Source organism: Canis aureus, chromosome 6 (genome assembly GCF_053574225.1).
Source record: "Canis aureus isolate CA01 chromosome 6, VMU_Caureus_v.1.0, whole genome shotgun sequence".
NCBI classification, from domain to species: domain Eukaryota; kingdom Metazoa; phylum Chordata; class Mammalia; order Carnivora; family Canidae; genus Canis; species Canis aureus.
In genome coordinates this window covers 31409075-31429716 of record NC_135616.1, presented here as the reverse complement: position 1 = coordinate 31429716, position 20642 = coordinate 31409075, and the positions used below count along the sequence as shown (strand labels likewise).

Here is a 20642-nt window from a genome sequence, read left to right as displayed (position 1 = left end):
TCATTTATCAGTTTGCAAAACATAGGCAATGATATCATCTTAACTGATTCAATAGAACTTATTATATTGAGAGTTATTATTTTCCATATTTTATATGTGAGAAAACTAAGGCTATTGAATTTAAATGTTGCCCAAGGTCTGATAGCTGTTATATGACAAAAATAAGAGTAGAATTTTTCAGTTGGTTTTTGTTGCATTTAGTGCCAGAGAAAGAGCTGTATATCACAATTCAAATTTTTTCCTAGAAGGTAGCTGCTATTATTTAGTACTATTCTTGGCTCATTTTATTTTCTTAGATATGTGTGAGATGAGCCACAGCCCCAAGCTCATTCCTCTTCTACTGCACACGCTCAGCTTCATTGAGGTTCCGCACTGGTTGTCCACCAGATGTTCAATGTTATCTCCCTACTGAAGGTTGTGACAAAACCCCAGAGAGTAAAACGACGGCAATCTGTCAACCAGTCATCATTATATATTTTTTTTCATTTCCATTATTCTCCACCTTATGTCACTGTTTTTAGTGTGTGAATTGCTCATTGTTTATTTCTGCTCATTTCTTTCATCACTATTTTTAATTTTAATGACAGTCAATTGCTGAGAATATTCTTCAGATCAAAGCTACATTTTTCTTCAGTAAAGAGAAAGACAAGGACATATCCATTACTCTGAGAAATCCAGAAGTGCAGGATATTTTGCCATCAACAGCAGAAGTGTGATGGATGCCCCGATTTACATTTCAATCCCATCAGATTGTTGCTGAAAATTATGATGGAGTGGTTATTTACCCACTAAAACTCACAATTTAATTGAAAAAGGTTGAATTTGAATCATCCTGCAAGCAACCAGAATTTTAGTTGAGTATTTAGAATTGTATGTTGAAGTATTACTTCATTTTTCATTCTCTTCTACTTGCCTCCTCTTTCTCAGTCTAAATCAGTGAATCAAAAACTTTGTTAACCAAAATTAAATAACACTAAGTATGTTAAGTGAAAAATGTGCAAACATGAACATATCAACAAAGATCCTACCTTATGGGAGCTTAGGACTACATCCCAATTACAAATAAAACTCTTCATAAAAAAATGTGATAATAAATAAATCAGATATAGGTAAAAATGACTATGGGATTACAGAAGAAGGAATGATTAATTTTCAGCAGGAATTTAGAAAGTCTTTACAGAACTAATGATATATTATCTGGACTTTGAATTATGAAAGCATTTTTTCTATATACATGAATGAAGAAGAGTGTTCTGTGTACTAAGTAAAACATGGCTAAAGTCACAGAGGAAATGAATGTTGGTCTGATAAAATAGTATGCATTGGATATGGTACAATGGTAGGAGATAAGGATTAAAAATTTAGCAAAGATAAATTGTGAAGAACTCTGAATGCTGAGCTAACTTTTCAGAAATGTATCTAATAGGTGTTACTGGCCCCATTGGAAGTTTTTAATCATTCTTGTTTATGTATGAGCCCCACAAAAGATTGGACTTTAATCTCATTCTGATTTATACTCTGAATATTAAGTAAAAACAGAACACATCCTTGGTTGAGTAACCCTTGAATAAAAATTCTTTATTCAATTAATTTATACCACAAATATTTTTCAGTGCTTCCTTTTCGTACCTCAGATTCTGCTAGGTATTGAAGTATAGTGGGGAACAGTACAGACAACATTCGCAACATGACAGGATTATTCTTTGCAACATTTAGAAAAAATTATTCTGAGTATTTATCTGACTATACAGAATAACTTTGGTTTAAATATTCAGGATTTAGGGAAAGTTTGAGGATAAAAAATGATCTTTATGACTGCATGTTCCATTCAACTTGGCGTTGTAGAACCAACTTAATGTTGCTGAGTCCACAAGCAGTATGACTAAGTTTCACAATCCATTGTTTAGTAAAGGTATCGATCATTACCAAAGTATTAGCACACGTAATTGACAATTACTGCATTATTTTTACAAGTACTTGTTAAAAATAGAATCTTATACTTTGGGTCCTATACTTGTTAATAATTTAGCTAATTCAGCTCTGTAAGTGAGGTAGTATTGTTACCTCTACTTTGTATATCAGAAACCCACGGTTGTGAGTCATTAAGCAAATTGGCTTCTTTATGATTGGTAGTTTCTGCAAGTAAATTCAAACTCAAGTTAGTCTGGCCCTGGACCAAATCCCACCATTTCATGTATATATTTGTTTGTACCCATTTATTTGTACATTACATAGGGAGCTAAAGAAGTCATCAAATGAGATGGGAATAGGTCTTTCCAATTGTATTTACCCAAGTATGAGTAATCAAATAATTATTAAATCTACATTAAATACACATTAACCCACCTGAAAAACTTTATTTTATTGTTTCTTTAGGAAATGATAGATAACTTTTGCCAAACCAGTCAAGTCTGTTACATAAAACCAAATCTCTGTCTTCTTTTAATAAGAAAAGTGTGTCTCAAAAGATTCATAAAAACCCATTTGGTGAAACCTAAGAAATTCCTATCTGATTAGCATTAAGAAATTAAACTTATTCTCCAATTAAGTGAGACTTTTGCTAATCAATAATATTTCTTTTAAGAGAAAATATATTGATTTTATTACATTGAAAACAACATACCTAACTGAATAATATGGGATGCATCTTCTTAGAAAATACAGAAAAACATGCAACTCCAATGTAACTGTTTTGCATTTAGAAAGTGGAATTTTACATAAATATTAGTTTTTAATTAAAAAATTAGTATTCTGATTTTATATATATATATATTCCATGAATTCATGGACAGATTGATTAAATATTGAAAAGAAAGATGAAACTAGCAATTAAGCTCTCTGGAGATAGTTTAACATTCCATTATTAACAAATACTTTTTTCCAGTAATTTTCTTCTTGTGTTATAAATATTGGACTTTTCACAAGACATTAGCTGAAACCTTACTCACAATTGTCTTGTCTGCCTCGGTTCCTTAAGGCTCTGTAAACATTAGAGCAATTTTGCTATTGCTACTTTGGATAGGAACTTGAAAATGGCATTTTGAATGTAGATGCAAATTAAGTGTGCCAAGAAAATTCTTACCCATTCACTGCAGACAAGGTTTTTCTTGTGTGGGCATTGCAGCATTAAAAATGAGAAGTGTAAATTTAGACTTGCTGCACTATGATTTGTGATCATTATCAATAAGAACACTAGAAACCTTGGAAATCAAAATAAAAATGTCCCCACTGGACCCATTACACCAGCTCTTTTTGTTGGCTTTTTCTTGAATTTCTCATCTATTAGCTCATCTGAGAGTATATGATAGATCTTCCCAACTAGCAACTGACCTCTTAAGTGGTGATAAATGATAAATTACCAAAAGACAAGCTAAATGTATTGATTTTTAAAAAGGTACCATGTTCCTCTCTTTAAAAGGTATTAAAATGTGAATAATACAAAGAATCAATGGATTCCAGCCCATGAGATGGAGACCTGACATTGGATCTTGATTAGCTGCTAGTAGGTCTTCAGTGAAAGTTGCTTCCTTTTATCCCCAGAGATATCCTTAACCATGAAAATCAGGTTACTTTAATTCCATTTTATGATCATCTTAGGAAAGGACAAAGTGTGTTAGTCTCATTGCTGGACTCTTCAGATTCATTCGCATGCATTAACCTTCATGGTATTTGTTGAGTTATTTGACTCTTTGTATATCATGAATAATTTCATTAAACATTAAGAATTTACTCACACTGTATCTTTGTGTATTTTTAAATATTTACAATTTGTAATACCGAATAAATATGTAATAGGTGGGGCAGTGTTTCTTGGTTTTAATATTGCTTAAACCTGTCATGTACTATAACCTTTTGGGGCTTATATAATATTCAGCTCCTTAATTCAGCGTCAGAGCTGTTATCATATGTTGATGGGAAAATAACAGCCATGTTGGGGCTCTCCAGTCACTAATAATTCCTATTTTGATTTGATTAGCATATAAATGTTCCTAGATTTATGCAGTGTCAGGGGAAAATGTATTAAAAATACTCTCAGGGTTCTCTCTTTCTCTCATTTTAATCAGGCAAGAGAGAAAGAATCTTGTCATGCATGAAGCCTAACTTGCCTCTTTAAATCCTTGACTTATAGAAGTTTCCAGAAAAAAATTGGCAAAAGATGACATCAAAGGAGACTTTATTTCATAGTATATAAGCAGGAATCATTAATGAAATAGACCTTTTCTTCAGTTTGCCTTTCCCAGGATCCATAATGTGGAAGAGTAGATAAAAGATTCTGCTCAGAGAGACATTTCAAATAAGCTCTAGCCAGATCACCAACAAATGACAAAGCATCCATCTCCTTACAGTAAATCCTAAATAGTGAGAACTCAGTCAACAAAAGTTGTAGAATAGGCTTCTGCACATTTCTCTTTCTCTAATACACTGAAAAGCCAAATACATCTATTTTGTTTTTGGTGCCACATTGTGAGTGCTCCAGTATGTAACCAAATAGAATTTGATGATGCTAGAAAAACATGGTTACAGTTGTAAACACTCAACTTCTTAAAAATCTTGGCATTCATTGTATTAGAAGAAAGTGAAAATGGAAAGTAAGAGGCAATGCTAAAAGGAATCATAGATGAGCCTCAAAACTCTGTTAGTATAAAGCTATCAACAGAAGAAAAGCATCTGTGTTCTGTAAGTGGTCACAGTAGCTCTCAGCACTGAGCCTTCCCATAAAAGGAAATTTCAAAAGAAAAATTTAACCAAAACACATGAATTGTGAATAATCAAATGTAAATTAGTATCTACCTAGAGGTAGATACTAATTGATCTTCTTTCAAATAAATACACTGGATCGAAAATAAAATCCAATTCAGATAAAAAATAAAAGGCACAAACAAGCATAGACATCAAAATAAGATAAAGTTTAGGCAGATATGCCTTACAAAGTGATTTTAAAATTATATTTAGAAAAGAGACAATGAAATTATCTCACCCTTATGCAATAGTTTATTTTTTATTTCTAATCAGCTTTTTTTTAATTGCTTATCATTTTTTAAAAAGTTCAAGCTTTGAACATATAGCTAGGATCAAATTTTGGAGATCCAAGAATTTTTAACCCAAACTCTATTTTGAGCTTATCTTTCTCAACATCATTGAATATACATTTAAGACAAAATCCAGACACATATCTGCATATATCAGACAGATACATGTTACCTTCCCATAAAATTATCTTGTTGCTTTTCTTCTTGCTGTGTGGAGCATGTGTTCTTTGAAAACCTTAATGTTGGGCAGTCCTGGTGGCTCAGTGGTTTAGTGCCGCCTTCAGCCCAGGGTATGATCCTGGAGACCTGGGATTGGGTCCCACATCAGGCTCCCTCCATGGAGCGTGCTTCTCCCTCTGCCTGTGTCTCTGCCTCTCTCTGTCTCCCTCTGTATCTCTCATGAATAAATAAATAAATAAAATCTTAAAAAAAAAAGAAACCTTAATGTTTTGCCAGTAGAACTTCATTATCCTCATAGGTACTCCCAATTCATTCTTCTTGTCAGTATCATTTTAAAAAGGGGTCTTCTGTACTATTAAGAATAATTGTAAATCTACCCATGAGAATTTTGTTACCTATTCAGTTTTGTTTTGTTTTTAAATTAAAGATATGTTAAGCTACCTACCATTTATGTGAACAGTTGCAATTTGCCTTTGTCAGTCTAACATAAAATCTGTATTTCCTCCCTGGCTATCAATGCTCTTAGTTATCTTGATCACTTTTTCCCAAGGTCCATATCATTTCCCTTTCACCCAACTTATTCTTCCATACTATGCATAATTAGGGCTAGAGCCATAATTTTCTTATCAGTTCCTTGCCTTTCTGGAAGATGAAATTGTCAACTAGTATATTAAGAATTTGTCAGGTTAATTAGAGTACAGCCCCTAAACTGAATACCAGACAAGCATTTTACAAATATTTACCATATAAAACTATGAATAAGCCTAATGGCACAATTTTATAATTAACAATAAGGTGCAGGATTTAGTATGCAATATGATTAGAAATTAGTGGGAATTAATAAAGCTATGCATAAGAGAACACCATAGATTCATGAGTCAGTTGTAAGATAAAATACTAAATCCATGCTATAAGTTTTCCTTATATGCTTGAAAAGATAAAGGGGCCTTCAATACAAGAGGCCTAATAGTCTGCTAATATAAGTGGAGATACTATAGTGGTTGCAGTCAGGTTAAAGCAGATCAAAGTATTGTTTATCCACGAAAGAAAAGCAGTTTTAACAATATTTCATGATGTCTGGCAGAAGCTAGGGATACAGCATTGGAACCAGGCCTTATGTGATGAGATTCTCTAGTAGGAAAAGCAGACGATCTTAAAGAACCACCAGTGCAGGCATCCATATGATAATATTCAGTCCTTTCCACAATATTCTTGAACTCAGCTAGGACCACTTGTCCTGCCAGTGGATTTTATTCCATGGTCCGGGCAGACTTCATAAGAGGAAACTGATATTCTTAAAGGTTTGCTTTAGTGCATGCATAAGCTCACAAAGAGGAACCAAAAGATATCTAAAAACAACTGATAAATAGAAAGAGAAAATTATGAGAAAAAACTGTACCCAAGTAAAATGAGTAAAATTAGGGTTGCCTGAGTGGCTCAGTGGTTGAGTGTCTGCCTTTGGCTCAGGTCATGATTCTGGGGTCCTAGGATCAAGTCCCACATCAGGCTCCCTGCAGGGTGCTTCTCCCTCTGCCTATATCTCTGCCTCTCAATCTGTGTCTCTCAGGAATAAATAAATAAAATCTTAAAAAAAATAAAATAAAATGAGTAAAACTAAGCATGAGAAGTGATAGATACACAGGGTGATAAGAAAGGGAAGAACATATATAAATTAAGAGCAAAGTAATTTAAAAATAACCACTTTGATACCTTATAATTAAAAGATACTATAGTTGGTATAAACATCAACATCAAAACCCTGAATATGTGGGTAGAAGGACACAGCCACTAAACTTCCATGTTTTTATTAAGCTGATGGAATAGGAATAGCAAATAAAACAAGGAAAATCTCAAGTTACAGTAGCCAAGATGAAAGGATACCACATAATGAATCAAGTAGGAATAGAGAGATAAAAAAATATCAAAAAAGTTAAGGATATACATTTCAATGCCAATATTAATACATATCCATAAGAAAAGAAAGAAATAGGGCAGCCTGGTGGCTCAGCGGTTTAGCACCGCCTTCAGCCCAGGGCCAGATCCTGGAGACCCAGGATCGAGTCCTGTGTCGGGCTCCCAACATGGAGCCTGTTTTTCCCTCTGCCTGTGCCTGTGCCTCTCTCCCACTCTCTCCGTGGATCTATCATGATTAAATAAATGAAATCTTAAAAAAAAAAAAAGAAAGAAAGAAATAACTGAAAACTGGCAAGAAATGCATCAAGATAGGAGTAGCCTAATTGACAGGGACTTCCAAGTGACATGTGATAAAAAACAAACAAACAAACAAAAACCAGTGGGTACCTGGGTGGCTCAGTCAGTGGTGGTTCCTGGGAATGAGCCCCACATCAGGCTCCCTGCCCTCCCCTTCTCCCTCTGCCTGCCACTTCCCCTGTTTGTGTGCACTTGCTCTTTCTCTCTCTCTCTGTGTCAAATACATAATAAAATATTTTTAAACATTTTTTAAAAATTAAAGATTAAAAAATAAAAAAGCCACTGATAGCCAAATCATATTTTAAAACCTCAAAGTCAAAGAAGAAAATAAAAAAATAGAAACCAATAAAATGGAAAAGAGAAAATCAAAGAGGAAATAAAAATACTTATATAAAGTACATGCAAAAATACATAATATAAAATATATGTAAATATATATAAATATAACTGTATCTATAGTTCAAGTGTTAAAAGAAAAACTTTAAATGTAGACACATTCCCCTAAGTTATTTGATCAAGTATAAGGATACAACAAAATTACTTAAAGGAAGATAAAAATTGACAGATTTTCCCTGTCTTGAGTTCTCTAATTCTAAGAATTACTAATGTTAGATTCTAGAAAGGAAAACTATAAGGGAAAAACAAGCTACAGAAAACAATAGTTAAAAAAATGAGTATAATTTATTTTTAATAAAACTAGAAATTTTAGGGTTATTTTTTTTCATAAAATTCTGTAACTAAAATCCCATGTGATATTAACATGAGATTGGAGTGGGAGAAAAGGGGTGGGGTTGAGATATATGTGGACTATTACCTTGTATGATAAAGGATAAACTTAATTTTTCTTAGGAAGAAAAATAATGTTATATATTTGTACCTTTCTATATGTAAAATTCTGCTTCTAATAATGGTGGGTTAAATAATTTGGATCAGTGTTTTCACTAACGGCTATAAAAGCTAGACAAAATATTTTTTTAGACATACATTTAAAGACACAGGGAAACTGTCAAAATAGTGAAAATTTACAGTGCCAAGATCTAGGAGACAAAGAAAATCTAGCAAGGAGAAACAAGTGTTTGAAGCTATTACTTCTTAAGGTTTTGACCAATACTAAACATAGGAAACTGAAAGTCTGAGAGACTGAACAGAAACTTGATGAGTTAAAGGGACTGGGGTCCAAAACTAGAGTTTGGGGCACTGTGGAGTGAGGGGTGGGTCTGTGGGTCTATGTGGTAAGAATGAATATAGAACAGATATAATCTCTTTCAGGAATTGGAATCCAGATTAGAAAAAATATCTTTGATTTAATTCACATTGACCAGCATTGCTAGCTATCTATAAGATTAAAAAAATAAGAAATACAAATGTTTTGAGATGTCTAGAGGAAGATGTTATCTGATTCTTGAAATTATCCCTTTTTTTTTCATAAATAATCAAGTGTTTGAGGAGGTGAAACAATATCTAAAGCTAGAAGAAATAAAAGACAATAGAGAGAAATGTAGTAATTTAAATAATGGGATTGTTATATATGACTTTAATCATGCTTACTATGTGCAAGAACACAGAATCATAGACTAAGAATTTTTCAGAGAAATTAGGACAAAAAAAGATCAAAGTAAGTATCTTAAAAAACACAAGTAACTAAAAATGGGAACTAAATGATGGGGTAAGTGAGAAATTAGATGCAACAGAAGAGAGAATTGGTGAAGTGGATGATAGATGAGCTATACATATCCAAAATAAAGCACAGAAATGAAATAAATAAATAAAAACATTGTAATACTGCATAAGATATACAATGTAAAGGTATAGCATATACTCAATTTCAGTATGAAAAGAAAGGAGAGAAAGCAGAAGCAACATTTGAAGACAAAATGTCTGAGAATTCTTGAAAGTGAAAACAACTTCCAACCATGAATTAAGTAAGTACTACAAACCTCAAGAGAAATAAATAGAATGAACATATATAATAAAATTGCCATAATCCAAACACAAAAAGAAAATACTAAATGGAAATGGAGCATCAACCATAAATATTACAGTAGTAAGATTTATAGCTGATTTAGCAAAATAAAAAGAAATGAGATATTAGAATGATAAAATACTAAAAACAGTAATGATAAAAATACTAACATCAAGTATATGACAGCAATTGTAAGCTGTTGTGAAAATTGAATTATTTTAGAAAAAAAATATCTAAAATCAGTAGTTTATACTTCCACCTTAAGAGACTAGAGAATGTAGGACAAGATAAACAAAGGAAGTAGAAAGAAAGAAGGGAGAAGACAAGATGAAACAGAAACCAATAAAACAGATAGGAGAAAGTCAATAAAGAAAATGTATGACACCCCAAAACTTGTGTTGTTTTAAGATAATCAAAATTGAGACATCTATTGCTGGGTTGATCAGGACAAAATGAGACTAGACATGGATTACCAATATTAACAAATAAAGAGAGAACAGCATTCCTGATCCCACAAACATTAAAGGATAATGAGAGAATAGTGCCCCAATATTATAAACATAATTTGACAATTTAGATCACATGAGCTACTTTTTTGAAAGGCAAACTATGAAATCTCTCTCAAGAAGAGATAACTAACCTTATATTCTCTATGTCTATTTACAAAATTGAATTTGCAGCTAAAAATATTAAAAAATACATTAAAAGATCCAGATAGATTCAGTGATGAAGTTCTTTCAAATATTTGAGGGTGAAATAATACCAATTCTAAATAATCTATTCCAGAAAATCGGAGAAGGAAACTTTCTCTATTCAGATGAACAGATGAATGAGTATTCAAATTGGTACATCCATTTAGTAGAATGTTACTATAATAAAACAGAACAAATTATTGATTCATACAGAAACACATAAATCATAAATGCATTTTTCACAGTGAATGAAGCCAGAATCAAAAGACTATATATTGTGTAATTCCACTTATATGTCATTCTGAAACAGAAAGAACTTCTAATGGCTAAAGCAACAATAATTTGAACAACATAAATAAAGCACTGGATGATAACAAATATACATCAACATATACTTATATAAATTGATGATTGAATAATAATTGAATAAATAATAATTATTATGTGACAACCTTCCTCCAAGAAGAATTTCAATAAATAAATGTATAAGGAATGAGAGAAATAGAAAATATCATTAGAACATCACAGTAATAATTACTTCAGGCAAGATCCACTGATTAAAGCTAAAATTTGTAAGTGTAACTTGAAGGGGAGTTAGGAAATTTGCATATCTTTAAAGTAATTTCCTATAATGTGTATTAATAACTGAGGTAGTTTACCTGTGTTCACAAATTATTTGATATTCCTCCCTTCAGAACCTGGAGCTTAATTTAGTTCTCTGTCTTGTGCTGTGAGCTGGACTTAGCGTCTCATTTGCAAAGAATAGAGTATGGAAAGAAAAATTAGTAATGTTATAATGGAGCAATCTAGCAGATGCCACCAAAACCAAGTGATCAAGAGTAAAATCACCAGGAAAAAGGCATTTTTATATATATTTCCAGATATGATGCAGTTAGAAAGGCTCTTCACTTCTCAGATATATTTCACAAAAATCCATAGCCCCAATCTAATCAAGATAAAACATCAGACAAAGCCAAATGTAAGGACATTCTACAAAATAACATGACCAGTAAGTATTCTTTGTAAGTATTCAAATTCATGACAAATAGGGAAATACAAAGAAACTGTCACCGATTCAAGGAGATTGAAGAAACATGATAATTAAATGCTATGTGATATTCTACACTGGATCCTGTAACCAAAAAAAGAAAAAAGGATGTTAGTGGAAAAACTGATGAAATATACATAAAGCTGCTTTTTACTGATAGGCATTCTCATGTTCCTTAGTAATATAGTCTTCAATTTTTATTTATTTACATTGTTGACCAGGTGAAGATTACATTTCCAATCTCTTTGCAGTTTTATCTGACCATGTGACTATGTATTTTTCAATGAGGTTTGAGGAGAAGTAGTGTATGTAACTTCAAGGAAATTCCATAAAGTGAAGAGACACACCCATCCACTTCCTCCCACTGTCTACTACCAGGAACAGGACTCTTCCAGAACCATGAAGTTGGAGACCAAATCAAAGGGATGACTGAGCAGAGATCTAGAAAGCTCCTGGATTCCTTCTACTACAGGGAACTCCTAGTCCCCCAGATTACTTTCTTTTTAAAAGAAATATCTCTCTTGTTTAAGCCACGCTTTTTCATTTCTTTTTCCTTGAATCTAAAATTAACCCTAAATGATACATGTCACTTTATAAATTGTTTTATGTTTTTCTTTTTAACAATACTAGAAGTTCAAATGACTATTCTACTCTCTCAGAGAGGAAAATAACTCAGTAGCCAATCTGTAGTAATACTTAATAAAAACTCGTTAGCTTGATTGACTAATCATCATTCTACTCCCAAAATACCTAAGCACAAGATTCCAAAGTGTGTCAGAGTTGCAAAATAACCCTCTGGGCAAGTTTGTAAATCATTTAAGGGTTACATTTTTCTGTGAAGTTTCACTGTACTGCCCTTTAGTACAAGTCTGAATCTCCCTCCTTCTCAAGGTATTTCAAATCCTTAGCATAGCAAATATTTAACTTTATAATGAGTTCACTGTTAGGAACTGAAATGGCTATTTGTGTCTCTGTTCATATATTGATACGGCGGCATTTATTGATTTGTATGCTGTGCTTATCACTATGACATTAATCCTTATTAACAGTAATGCAGCTTTCCATAAGTCTAATTAAGATTCACCAGGATAAAAATAAGATTGGGACAATTCTTATTTTTGCTTAAACCAGCTTGTCCATTCCGATTTGTTGGACATTCCCTATTCATCTGTTGGAACTGTTGCTTTTCATTAACTCCACAAAGTAATGTATCGTTTTGATAGAATGGTGCCCGAGAAAATCAGATGGTTTTTAAAAATTCATTTATGAGAATAAAGAAAAATGAGCGTATGAAGAGAATCAAATAGTGTTATTAATGTAATTAATAATAATAACTACCTTTGAGAATTTTTCTCCATACCTGGGAATTATGTTAGCTCTAAATCTAGCTGCTTGGTTACTAAATGGAAAGAACTGTAGATTTTATATCTGGGTGTGTGGGGTTGGGGGTTTTACTGTGATGGTGTATCTCTTAGTTACATGATGTGATTTACTTATTTATTTTTACATGATGATTGAAATAGAAATGGGCTTATTAGGCTTGCAATTTACATTTGATCAATTCACCAGATGTGGGTTCCTTCTCATTCACCAGTAGTGATAGAGTTTTGAAATAATTTATTTTCCTGTGAATTTAAACTTCTAAGTATATAATCTATGCTACAAAATATAAGTTTACACAGTAAGAATACTTGTGGAGACCATCAAATCTCTCTTTGCCTCTCAGTAATATTTAATTTAAACCAGTTCCACTCATAATAGTTGCACAGAGAATTCTGAAGAGAAAAGTTGAACTGTCCCCAAACCAAATTATGCCTTCTGAACATTAGGACACCACCACCATTGTATTTGGTCAACAATAATAATAAGAAATTCCTACTCATAAAGGGGATAAGCAATGCTGAATTTTCAAGTAAGATTTTTTTCTCAAGGTAAATTGCATTTATGAAGCAAGATACAAATACTTCTGAAAATACCTGGAATAACACCCAGATTTCTTTCATTTAATTTATTTAAAATTTTTATATATATAAACATATTTATATATATATGAACATGTATATGTATATGAATAGTAGCGAGTCATGTATACTATCTGGAACTTCAATTGATTATATTGAGCAATAAATCTTATCGATCTTTCTGTATAATTATATGGGAAGGTGCTTCATTCTTAGGAAATACATAGAATTCCATTATGTGATTCTAATCTTCTGCTATGATCAACAGCGTGCAAAGGACATTCATTTTATTCTTACATAAATTTTATATCTTATAAATTATATATTATAACAAGGTATCTATAGGATAATCTAATCGAATTACATTTGCTAGGTCAAACTGCATGCATCTTTTTCTTTTTTAAAATTTGGTTGAATGTTGTCAAATTGCATTGTATAAAGAATACCAATTTATACTCTACCAACAATTTATAAGAATACTCATTTTCTGGTCATCTCACCAACATTGAGTAATAAGGCATTTTGTTGTTTTCCAGTTGGGTAGATTATGAATAGTATATCATTGTTATAATGTGAATTTGAACTGCTTCATCTGCCCTTTTTTTTAATGGTTTGTTGGACTTTTACCTACTGAATTTAAAAAAATCACTTTAGTGCTTACTTCAGCAGCATATATACTAAAGAAATCTCTTTATATATTAAGAAAATTAACCTCTTTGCAATGAATTGGAAATATTTTTATAATTTGTTTTATTTCTTTGTATATGATTTATTCACAAAATTTAGATTTTAATGTAAATGAATTTGATCAGCGTTTCCTTTTATGGCTTCTGGAGAGATAGTACTTTCAAATTTCTTCCACATCTCAAAGACACAGTAAAAAAAGCTGTTATGTTTTTCTAATACTTTTATGTTTGTTTGTATATTTAAATTTTTAATCATTTAGGCTTTTTTTGGTATTACCTTGAAATAGAAATCAAGCTTACTATTTTTCAGATGAGTAGTCAATTATCTCAGAACCATATATTGAATAATCTATTTTTCTAGTAATTTGAGATGCCGTCTTTACTGTACACCAAATACTAATGTAAAAGCTAGTACATAAGAAATTTACTATGGGCCAGGCCTACCCTTAACATTATCTGTATAATAGCTCATTTTATCCTCAGAATCATCCCATCCTAAATTTCTGTGTATGTGGTGATATGCTGAACATGGTTTGTATTGGTTCCCAAAAGCAAATTATTAAATTTCTAAGATTTATAAAGCCAATTTATAAACAAAGTCATTATTAAAAATAAATTATATTGGCCTAAAGTTTAACAAGTAACTAAAAAATAAGTAAAAATGAAAATAATAAATATTAAAAATTCATCTCTTTCTAATTATTTTACTATTATTAATGCTTTTGAGGTTATTTACATCAATAGAAGATAGGAATTATAATGTGCTACTACACATCTCTTTCCAGTTCTATGTTCGGTAACATCATATTTATAGCTTGGAATTTGCCATGGTGGGAATTTTTACTTACATAAAAATTGTCACATTTTTACTTACATAAAAATGTCACAAATCGAGACATTTTTTCCTCCTCTCTGAATCTGTTGTTAAACATTTGCCAGTACACATTTGTAATTATTTATACATGCATGATTATGTCCTTATAGGTATGTATATGCTATGTATACACGTGCTTATATATATGTATATAATTGTATTTGTATATTAATGTATGTGAGTGCATGATTGTATATTTCTAGGTGTTCCCATTTCTTTCTCTGTCTGCCTAGTCTACTAATACCAATCAATTTTAATTATAAGATGTTTCAATATTATGACAGTCACAAATCATTTTCTCTACATATTTTTCCTGGCTATGAGTGCTTTTAAATTTTCTGTATTATTTTTCTTTTACTTTTGTCTAGTTTTTCTGATAATTAATGTGCTATATTTTTTAATTGCGATTAAATTATTATAAAGTTAAATTTATAGGTTATTTAGGGAGATTGTCATGTTTAGGAAACTGAATCCAGGAAGCTACCAGAGCACCAGTATCTATCTTCATTCACTGATACCTTCTTTTGCTTTACTAGGAAGCTTTCCATACTTTTCTTCTGTAGTCTTTTTTTTTTTTTTTTGAAGATCTTATTTATTCATGAGAGGCAGAGAGAGAGAGAGAGAGAGAGAGAGAGGCAGAGACACAGACAGAGGGAGAAGCAGGCTCCATGTAGGGAGCCCGACGTGGGACTCGATCCCGGATCTCCAGGATCACACCCTGGGCTGTAGGCGGTGCTAAACTGCTGAGCCACCGGGCTGCCCCATCTTCTGTATTCTTTATAAATCATGTTGGTGTTATCTGTTCCTTAAAGAAAGATTGGTTAAATTACTAACCAATTTAAAGATTGCTTAAATTAAAGATTGGTTCCTTAAAGATTTGGTTAAATTTTCCTTTTGAAATGTAAGTCTGTTTTTCTTGTTTTGTTTTTAAGGAGTTGGTAATGGGGATAGTAAATTGCTTGGCTGTTTTTTCCTTCTCTCTGGCAAGTGGTCTGTTTAGATTTTATTTTGGGTGTTCAGCGTTAATAATTTTATATTTTTCCTGAAAATAATCCATTTTATTCATATTCTTATGCAGATTTGAGCAAAATAGTCTATTGTACAGCCAATCAGTACCCTGCCTCTATTCCTCAAGACTTCTCTAGTCATCATTTGCATCTCTTTGCATTAAGCTTTGTCTAAGCTGTGTAATGCAGCCTAGAAATGCCTAGAAATTAATAGCTGCTGGGAGCACCATTTAAACAATGATTGACAGGTGTCAGAGTGTATATATTTCAGTTCCCTCACCCCATGTGTGAAGTAAATCTGAAGCTTGGGCTTTAAACTCTTTCCCAGATTAAGCTATAGCTACCACCCCACATTGATAGCTGTCTGAATGACAGTTCTTTATAGAATGTTTTCTCTTTGCTTTTTCTCTATGCTACTAATGCTGTGAACCTCTCAAATAAACTACTTGCACTAGAAACCTTCTCTGAGGATCTCCTGGGTAAACTCAAACTAACACATGGATTAATTTTTCTTTTTTCTTTTTTTTTTTTTTTTAATTTTTTTTTTTTAATTTTTTATTTATTTATGATAGGCACACAGTGAGAGAGAGAGAGGCAGAGACATAGGCAGAGGGAGAAGCAGGCTCCATGCACCGGGAGCCCGACGTGGGATTCGATCCCGGGTCTCCAGGATCGCGCCCTGGGCCAAAGGCAGGCGCCAAACTGCTGCGCCACCCAGGGATCCCTGGATTAATTTTTCTTATCTTGGTTTCTGTGTCTCTGATTATTTCCTTAAATTTATGTTTATTTTGTTAATACATTAGCTTTCGGTCTTTGATCTTCATTATTCTATCAAAATATTTATCTTAATGTTCTCAACTGAAGAACTCCCTCCCTCAGAAGGCTTTGAAAATTTGTAGGACTTCTTGTCACAATAACTATTGGAGGTGATATTTTCTTCTTACTGCCAGTAATGCTAAATGTTCTTCATTTAGCATCACAAAACCTCATAGAACAAATGACCTCTTTCCCAAAACACCAATAGTAAGTCTGTTGAAAGGTCTGAATTATTAAGGCTTCTAAAGACCAAAATGATATTGATTTTCTGTTTTCTAATTCTGTGTTAATTTTTTTTCTGTTTACATGAGATTTTTTTTTCTATTTGTAACATAAAATTAGATTCATAAGACTTTATATAATAAATGCTTAAATATTTTTTTATTTTAGTATAGTTGACACAAAATGTCATGTTAGTTTCAGGTGTACAACATGGTTATTCAACAAGTTGTTTTTTTTTTTTTCCAGCAAGTTTATATGCTATGCTGTGCTCACCACAAGTATATGTGTCACCATACAATGCTATTACAATATCACTGACTATATATTCTTTATGCTGTGTGTGCCTTTTACTCCCATGACTTATTTATTCCATACTGGGAGCCTGCATCTCCTGCTTCCCTTCACCCTTTTGCTTATTCTCCTACCCACGTCCCTTCTGTCAACTATCAGGTTTTTTTTTTGTATTTATAGATCTGATTCTGGTTTTTATTTATTCATTTGTGGGTTTTTTTTTTAGATTCGATATTTAATGAAATTGTATGGTATTTGTCTTTCCCAGTGTGACTTATTTTACTTAGCATAATGTACTCTAGGTCCATCCATGTTGTCTCAAATGGCACAACCTTGTCCTTTTTTTTTTTTTAAGATTTTTTTTATTTATTCATAGACACAGAGAGAGAGAGAGGCAGAGACACAGGCAGAGGGAGAAGCAGGCTCCATGCAGGGAGCCCGATGTGGGACTGGATCCTGGGTCCCCAGGATCACACCCCAGGCTGCAGGCAGCGCCAAACCACTGCACCACCAGGGCTGCCCAACCTTGTCCTTTTTTATAGCTGTGTAATATTCCTGTCTGTGCATATACATTAACATATTAATGGACATAAATTCCTTCCATATCTTGGCTATTATAAATAATGCTGCAGTAGACATATGGGTGCATATATCTTTTTGAATTATTGTTTTCCTTTTGTTTGGGTAAATATCTAATAGAATTATTGATTCAGATAGTATTTCTATTTTTAATATTTTGAGGAACTTCCATACTGTTTTCCACAGTGGCTATACCAATTGACATTCCCACCAACAGTGTATTAGTGTTCTTTCCTTTTTCTCCTTGTTTTCACCAACACTTGTTATTTCTTTCTTTTTGTTTATAGCCATGCTCACAGGTGTAAGGTAGTATCTTATTGTGATTTGATTTGCATTTCCCGGATTATTAGTGCCTATTTGCCATCTGTATGTCTTCTTTGGAAAAATGTATTCGGGTCCTATGCCCATTTTTTAATCAGGTTTCTTTTTGGTATTGAGTTATATGAGCTTGTTATATATTTTTGATAACCCTTATAGGAAATATCATTTACAAATATCTTATATTCAGTAGTTTGCCTTTTATTTTGTTGTTGGTTTCCATCACTTGCAAAAGCTTTTTATTTTGATATGGTTCCAATAATTTATTTTTGCTTTTGCTTCCCTTGCCTTAGGAGATAAGTCTAGAAAAACATTGCTATGTTCAGTGTCAGAGAAATTATTGCCTATGTTCTCTTCTAGACTTGATATAGTTTCAAGTCTCACATTTAGGTCTTTAATCCATTACAAATTTATTTTTGTGTATGATGTTAGAAAGTGGCCCAATTTTATTCTTTTACAGTAGCATTCCTACACCATTTATTGAGGATACTGTTTTTCTCCATTGTATATTCTTGCCTCCTTCATCATAGATTAATGATGATATAAGCATAGATTTATTTCTGGGCTCTCTATTTTATTCCATTGATCTATGGAATATATTTACTTTTGGTTGTTCTTGTTTTGTGTGTTTTTTTTTTTTTTTTTTGCCAATACCATACTGTTTTGCCAATACCATACTTTTTTTTTATTACTTCATAATATATCTTGAAATCTAAAATTGTGATACTTCCAGTTTTGTTCTTCTTTCATATGGTTGCTTCAGCTATTTGAGGTCTTTTGTGGTTCAATACAAATGGACCAGTTGTTTTACTTTTGTGAAAAATTTATAGTATTTTGATAGGGATTGCATAGAATCTGTAGATTGCTTTGGGTAGTATGGACATTTTAACAATATTAATTATTTCAATCCATGAGCATGGACTGTCTTTTCATTTGTTTGTATCATCCTCAATTTCTTTCATCAGTGTTTCATAAAGTTTTCAGAGTGCAGGTCTTTCATCTTCTTGCTTGAATTTGTTCCAGATATTTTATTCTTTTTGGTAAAATTGTAAATTGGATTGTTTTCTTAATTTCTCTTTCTGCTACTCTGTTGTTAGTGTATAGACATGTTACTGATTTCTGGGTATTGATATTGTGTCCTACAACTTTACTGAATTCATTTACTACTTCTAGTAGTTGTTTTGTTTGTTTGTTTAGTGGAGTCTTTAGGATTTTCTATGTATAGTATGTCATCTGCAAATAGTGACATTTTAACTTTTTCCTTACCAATATGGAGGCTACTTATTTCTTTTCTTTTTTTTTCTTTTTTTTTTTTTTTTGTCTGATTGCTGTAGCTAGGACTTTCCAGTACTATGTTGAGTAAAAGCGGCAAGAGTAGACATCCTTGTCTTATTTCTGACCTTAGAAGAAAATCTCTTCATTTTTCACCATCAAGTATAATGATAGTTGTGTGTTTTTCATATATGGCTTTTATTTTGTTGAAATATGTTCCCTTTAAATCCACTTTGATAAGAGGTCTTATTTTTTTATCATAGATGGATGTTGAATTTAGTCAAATGCTTTTTCTGCATCTATTGAGATGATTGTAGGATTTTTATCCTTAACTTTTTAATCTTTTGCAGTGTCACATTGATTGGTTTACAAATACTGAACCCTCCTTGCATCCTGGGAATGAATCTCACTTAATCATGGTGTATGATCTTTTATTGGAATATTGAATGCAGTTTGTTAATATTTTACTGAGGACTTTTGTATTTATGTTTATTGTTGATATTGACCTATAGTTTTCTCTTTTGTGGTGTTTCTGTCAGATTTTGTTTATCAGGATAATGCTGGCCTCATAGAACGACTTTGGAAGCTTCCCTTCTTCTCCTATTATTTGGAATAGTATTCTATATTCCTCTTCTTGAGGAGAATAGGTATTAATTCTTCTTTCAATGTTTGGTAGAATTCACCTGTGAGTCTGTCTGATCCTTGGTAGTTTTTTAAAATATCATTACTAGTAATTGGTCTGTTCAGATTTTCTAATTATTCTCCATTCAGTTTTGAAAGACTGTATATTTCTAGGAATTTACACCTTTCTTCTAGGTTTTCCAACTTCTTGGAATGTAATTCTTTGTAGTATTCTCTCATAATCCTTTGTATTTCTGTGATATCAAGTGTTGCTTCTCTCTCATTTTTTGAAATTTTATTTGGGTCTTTTCTCTTTTATCCTTTATGGAGGAAGAGTTTATTCAAGAGTTTATTCTCTTTATCTTTTCAAAGAACCAGCTCTTGTTTTGTTTTATCTCTAGGTCATTTGCTTCAGGTCTGATCTGTACTATTCTCTTTTTCCCACTCGCCTTGGGTTTTGTTTGTTCTTCTTTTCATCATGTAGTGTAGGATTAGATTATGTACTCAAACTTTTTTTTGTTTCTTGAAGTAGGTCTGTATCACTATATATTTGCCTCTTAAAACTGCTTTTCTTGTGTCCCCAAAACTTTGAACCATTCTGTTTGCATTTTCATTTGTCTCTATCTTATTCTTTTTAAATATCTTTGATTGCTTTATGGATCCACCATATATTTGTATTTTTCCAGTTTGTTCCTTGTGATTCAGACTACTGTGGTTGAAAAAGATACATAGCATAATTCAATCTTCCTAAATTAATAAGGCTTGTTTTGTGGCCTAATGTGATCTATTCTGGAAAATGTTTCATGTGCACTTCAAAAGAATGTGTATTGTTTTTGGATGGAATGTTATCTGTTTAATGTGTCATTAAAAG

The 20642-nt window shown here is 32.1% G+C and overlaps 1 long non-coding RNA gene across 4 annotated transcripts in view; it reads left to right on the top strand.

The window, feature by feature from the left end:
• The window catches only part of LOC144315674 (uncharacterized), a 309221-nt gene that overhangs the window by 148099 nt on the left and 140480 nt on the right, over positions 1-20642 (top strand). The window contains exons 3-4 of one of the 4 annotated variants that reach the window (XR_013381423.1): positions 9251-9343; positions 11413-13697. The exons of 1 other annotated variant lie outside the window; for it this stretch is intronic. This is a non-coding gene — a long non-coding RNA (uncharacterized LOC144315674). Of the gene's footprint in view, positions 1-9250; positions 9344-11345; positions 13698-20642 lie in introns of those variants that run through there. 2 more of the 4 variants (XR_013381421.1, XR_013381422.1) reach the window with 2 other exon arrangements.